Genomic DNA, 6263 nt, shown 5'->3' with positions numbered 1-6263 from the left:
AACTCAGAGTGTCCTTTGTCTCAGCTCTCCTTAGAGCCAATCATGCTGTTTTATTTCCTGTTTAGTCAGTTTCCAAATCTAAAGGATAAAATATATTATTTTGTAAGAAATGGGGGGGAAATGCAATTACTGTATAATTTAGGAGGTGATTAGGTATATCATTTGTGTAACCAAAAAATTTGACTTGTTGCCTATAGCTGTTATTCATGTTATTGATTTCCAAAGTGACTAAAGTATCAATGGCAAATAATCCTTTTGTTAAACAACCTGATTGAAAGTACCACATGAATGGCATGGATATTGAATGAATTAATAAATCTATTCCAAATTATCCAATAAAATTAAACAGTATTTGAAATCAACTAAATATATAATAATGTTATGTCTGAAAAGGGGTATGAAAAGCTACGGCTGTCCTTTAGGAATGAGAGACAATCTTTTTAAGACCAAAGTGTCCATATTGTGGACAGAGAAGATTTTCAGAAACATAATAAACCTGATACCTAATTAATTTCAAACCAGTTCACACCTTCTTGCATGTGATCATAAATGTGTCAGTGAGTCAGACCAACAGCAGCACTAACACCCTGATGTGGTGGAGGAACTAATTTAGGTGTAAAACTGCTCTTTACTTCATGGAACTTTAGCGTCACTAGCTCTGAGCAGACAAACCACTAAAGATGGAGGAGGAAACATTTTAAGCTACAAACACTAAAGTCTGCTTGGTTCTGTTTTTCAGGTCAGCCATTAGACACAACAAACACTTACTGTATTAAATTCAATACTAATGTTGCATAACTGAAGTAATTCCAGTTTACTTAGTATCATAAATTTGAAAATAGATTATTGTCGATAGTTTTTTGTTATGAGCAGCAGTATTTAGTCGCAGGGTGAATGAACATACAGTTCATTAAAAAACGCTGCAACAGGTACACCACAAATTAACATGTCTGTTAGTAGGAGGTTACACACTGGCTCCTGAACTACATTCTACAAAGAAATACTACATTAAATGTAACCCAGTATGAGAGGTGGATATGCAAAATCATATTTTTACGTTTTGTTTTTTTTTTTACTTTCTACTTCTTTTATATTTCCTTTATTATCAATGTAACAACAATGACAAAACTTTGCATATCATCCATCCATCCATTTTCTGTCTCGCTTTATCCCTGCTTGGGTCACGTGGTGTGCTGGTGCCCATCTCCAGCTGTCTACAGGCGGGAGGCGGGGTACACTTTTCATATCCTTGAAACTATATTAAAAAAGTTAAGTCAAAGTTATGTCATTTGCACCTCTGCATGTCCAAACTGGAAATAATTCACAGGCCAAAACAGTTTGTATGCATTTCACACAATATATCAAAGAGCCAGTGTTTTTACTTCTCACCTAACGGTAACGTTTACTTTACAAACCTGTCTTTACTTCATTCTTCTTTTCTTTTTCTTTTTTTTAGAAAATACCCCACAATCTAGATTAATAAAAGGCTAAACCAGAGGTTGGCAACAATGATAATATCAGTTGTATTTCTTTGTAAGAAACACTGGAAAAACATTAAATTGTTTAGACAAGCTGTAAACTAGTAGGAGTATGTGTTAGAATTTAGCAACATGAAACAGTGAGGTTGGCTTACAAAATATATTATTTATTGATAGAATTTCATGGTAAACAAAAAGTAAAAGTTCTTAACATTTGTACATCATTAGTAAACAAGAGAAGAGCAATAATCCAGCAGTTACACTGACTTAAAGATCACATCAGGCTGCAGGTCAATAGGTTTTCAGTTGAACATCTCTGGGTCTATTATCTACACTGCAGGTAGAGGGAGAGGAAATCCTGTGCATTTCATCCACAGCTGTTCTGAGTTTGTTTAATCTGTTCAGTTCATACATCAGTTCAGTTACATCTACAGTAACAGAATCTGTCAACCAGTCCTTATTTTCAGAGCTTTGGGATGTTTTTCTCTTCTCACAAAATCTCTGCTTTAATATGCCAAACTCTTCATAGTAGTTTTACCAGACTAAGCCATCTGACAGCTGTGTTTGAGCCTGTTGTGTTTAAAAGGAACTATTTTCTGTGTAGTAATACGGCAGTAATTAGTCGCGCACTGCGCGTATTGATACAATGTATAGTTAGGAATGAAGGCTGTATCAGTGAATCTTTTCAAGTAGCCATTAAAAAGTTCCCTAAATGGCACGCTACTTTCCCCGTCTATTTTGTTGATGAGAACACAACAATTGGCGACGAGTCTCGAACCTAACGTGAAGTGGATGTTAACTGGAAGTGAAAATTGTCTCCTTTCAACCTTCCACGGCTGTTTTTGCCTACCCCCAAGCGACGCAAGGAAAAAGAAAAAGAAAAAGCGTCCAGCTCGCAAAGAAGGGAGGAGGACAACAAAAGGATCCGAGGTCGTGAGTAACCTGAAAAAAAAAAAAAAAAAAAAAAAACGGAAGTAACGTTACACGAAATAAAAGAGGACTGTGTTAACTAGTGAAACCGTCAGGATTCAAAGAAAATGGCCGGATTTGTGGGACAGATTGGTGCGTTTGATAGTACAGTGGAAGATTGGGCTACATACATTAAAAGAGTGGAACAGTACATTGTGGCTAATAAAATCGAAAATGATCGGAAAGTGGCCGTGCTTCTCAGCGTAATGGGTCCAAAGACCTACAATTTACTTCGGAATTTGATGTCACCAAATAAGCCAGCAAGTAAATCATACGAAGAAATTGTGAAAGTGCTGCAAGAGCATTTAAACCCCAAACCGCTGATCATTGCAGAAAGATTTAGATTTCACAATAGAAATCAAAAGAAAAATGAGTCAGTCACGGACTACATGGCTGAATTACGCAGGCTATCAGAGCATTGCGAGTTCAAGGAGGGACTGTCAGACGCGCTGCGTGATCGTTTGGTGTGTGGTCTCGTGCACGAGGGCACACAGAAGCGGCTCCTTACGGAGAAGGATCTGACGCTTGCGCGCGCTCTGGAGATAGCCATCTCAGTGGAGACCGCTGCTAAGGATGCAGTTGAATTACAAAAGAAGACAGCTTCGTCTAGCGAATGTACAGTAAACAAAATAACATCAAAACGTGCTGAAAAGATGACAGCTTGTTTCCGATGTGGAAAGAAATCCCACAGCCCCGATGAATGTTGGTTCAAAGACAAAGACTGTAACCAGTGCAACAGAAGGGGGCATATCCAAAAAGTGTGCAAAACGAAACAAAAAGAATGTAAAATGGAGAAATAAAAGTGTCAATGAATTGAATGAGTCTAATTCAGATGAGTATGAGCAGGAATTGGCTTGCCTCGAGCTTCACTCAGTAAAAGGAAACAGACAAAATGTTTTTTGGGTGACACCTGAAATTGAGGGACAGAAACTCAAAATGGAGTTAGACACTGGGTCAGCCTTGTCAATCATATCCTACAAAGATTACAAGAACAAATTTGGCAAATTGAAACTGAAACATACCCCAGTCACACTGAAGACTTATACAGGAGAAAAAGTCTCCCCAATGGGGAAATTAAAGGTGAAAGTCAAATATGAGAAAACAAAGCGAGTACTGGATCTGTATGTGGTGCAAAGTGACAATGTGCCATTATTTGGACGAGAGTGGCTGCGTAGCATCCAGCTTAACTGGAAATCAATCAAAGTGATGGAGATGTCCAGCGAAAGCACTCAGTCTACCCCAGAACGACTGAGGAACGTACTGGATCGCTACGCCCCAGTTTTTCAAGATGGAATTGGAACGCTGGCACAGATCAAAGCCAAAATAGTTTTAACTGAAAATGCTCAACCAAAATTCCACAAAGCCCGTAACCTGCCTTATGCATTACGCCCAAAGGTGGAAGCAGAGCTCAAGCGCCTTGAGGACCAAGGTATCTTGTCAAAGGTGGAGTGGTCAGAGTGGGCCACACCCATTGTGCCGGTCGTAAAGAAGAGTGGTGCTTTACGCATCTGTGGCGACTTTAAAGTCAGCATAAATCCAGTGCTCCAAGCAGACCAGTATCCGCTACCCCGGATAGAGGATATCTTTGCCTCATTGGCTGGTGGCCAGCATTTCTCTAAGATTGACTTAGCGCAGGCCTACCTCCAAATGGAGTTGGAAGACTCATCAAAGAAATATCTAACCATTAACACCCATAAGGGGTTGTTTCAATATAACCGTCTGGTTTTTGGGATAGCGTCAGCCCCTGCTGTATGGCAAAGAGCTATAGACCAAGTTCTTCAAGACATCCCTGGCACTCAGTGCTATTTAGACGATATTCTTGTGACAGGCAGTGATGAAAACACACATCTGACCAACCTTGAGACAGTCTTAAAGAGGCTATCAGACTTTGGACTCAGAGTGAACAAAGAAAAATGTGAGTTTTTCAAGGACTCAATTGAGTACTGCGGTCACAAGATCGACAAAGATGGTCTTCACAAGGCACAAGATAAGGTGGATGCAGTCTTGAAGGCACCCAGGCCCGAGAATGTTAGTCAGTTACGCTCCTTTTTGGGCCTTGTCAATTATTACGGCAAATTTTTGCCAAACATCGCGACGGTGTTACATCCATTGAACAGTCTGTTACAAGTGAAAACTGTATGGAGATGGTCGAAGTCCTGCGAACAGGCGTTCATGGCAGCAAAGCAACTGATAACGTCAGAGAAAGTGCTGACGCACTACAACCCCAATTTGCCACTGCGTTTAGCCTGTGACGCATCACCATACGGGATTGGCGCTGTGCTTTCCCACAAGATGAAGGACGGCTCTGAACGGCCTATTGCCTTCGCCTCCAGGTCTTTGAACAAAGCTGAGCAGAACTATGCCCAAATTGACCGTGAGGGTTTGAGCTTAGTCTGGGGGGTTAAGAAGTTTAACCAATACCTGTATGGTAAACACTTCACACTGATCACTGACCATCAGCCTCTAGTGGCTATTTTCAATCCCAGCAAGTCCGTTCCTATTATGATGGCGGCACGTCTGCAGAGATGGTCATTGTTTCTAGGAGCTCATGATTACACGATTGAGTTCAAAGGCACCAAGCTTCATGGAAATGCAGATGGCCTTTCTCGCCTTCCCCTCGAGTCAGGTGGCACGTCTGTGTTTTCAGATCCAGCTGACCTTTTTCACATGACGCAGATGGACAATTTACCTGTCACTTTTCTGGAGGTGAAGAGGGAAACGGGTCGTGACCCCACAATGGTGAGAGTTTACGACTTGACGGTGAAGGGGTGGCCCCGGAAGGGTAATGCCGACCTACCTGAGTACACAAACCGACGTGAACAGTTGTCCGTATGCCAAGGCTGTGTGATGTGGGGCACCAGAGTTATCATACCACCAAAGCTTCGAAACAGAGTGCTAGAGTCTCTTCACGATGGACATCAAGGTGTGGTTAAAATGAAAAGCCTGGCCAGAAGCCATGTCTGGTGGCCTGGCATTGACCACGAGATTGAAGACATCACAAAGTCATGCTCGGGATGCCTGCAAACTCAGCGTCAACCGCAGGTAGCTCCACCACACACCTGGGAGTGGCCTTCAACTGTGTGGCAGAGAGTTCACATCGACTACGCAGGCCCCTTTCTGGACAGAATGTTTCTAGTGGTCGTCGATGCATACTCTAAATGGCCTGAAGTGTTCCCTGTGAAGAATGCCACATCAGGAGTGACGATTGAAGCTCTTCGTACTCTGTTTGCTCGTGCTGGACTGCCACAGCAGCTAGTTAGTGACAACGGTAGCCAGTTTATTCCAGAGGAATTTCAGATGTTCATGAAGGGAAATGGAATTAAGCACATTACCACCGTGCCATTTCACCCTGCAACAAATGGACTTGCAGAGAGATTTGTCCAGACCTTCAAACAATCCATGAAAGCCATGGCGAACACCAAATTGTCCATATCAGAGAAACTGGCCAACTTCCTGTTGTCGTACCGCAACACAGAACATTCCACCACAGGTCAGACACCGTCTGTGCTGTTCATGGGAAGATCCTTAAGATCCCGTCTGGACCTCCTAAAGCCAGACCTGCACCGGGACGTGTCAAAGAAACAAAGCAGTCTGATGAAAAAGCAATTTCCCTTGAGAACCTTCCATGAGGGCCAGCCTGTGCTTGCCAGAGATTATCGTCATGGGAATCAGAAGTGGCAAACTGGTGAGATAGTTTCCAAAACGGGCCCACTTACTTACACGGTGAGAGTACCACCTGGACTGATCTGGCGCAGACATGTGGATCAGTTACTGGACGCTAGAACCCGTCACTCCACCAGTAATGATCAATGCCGT

At 42.2% G+C, this 6263-nt stretch overlaps 1 protein-coding gene across 1 annotated transcript in view; it reads left to right on the top strand.

Moving 5' to 3' along the window:
- The window catches only part of LOC119779922 (collagen alpha-1(XIV) chain), a 281288-nt gene that overhangs the window by 227313 nt on the left and 47712 nt on the right, over positions 1-6263 (top strand). The window lies entirely within an intron of this gene.

Source organism: Cyprinodon tularosa, unplaced genomic scaffold (genome assembly GCF_016077235.1).
Source record: "Cyprinodon tularosa strain WSP-4 unplaced genomic scaffold, ASM1607723v1 ctg153, whole genome shotgun sequence".
NCBI classification, from domain to species: domain Eukaryota; kingdom Metazoa; phylum Chordata; class Actinopteri; order Cyprinodontiformes; family Cyprinodontidae; genus Cyprinodon; species Cyprinodon tularosa.
The sequence above is the reverse complement of the archived record's forward strand: the minus strand, read 5'-3'. Positions and strand labels throughout refer to the sequence as shown.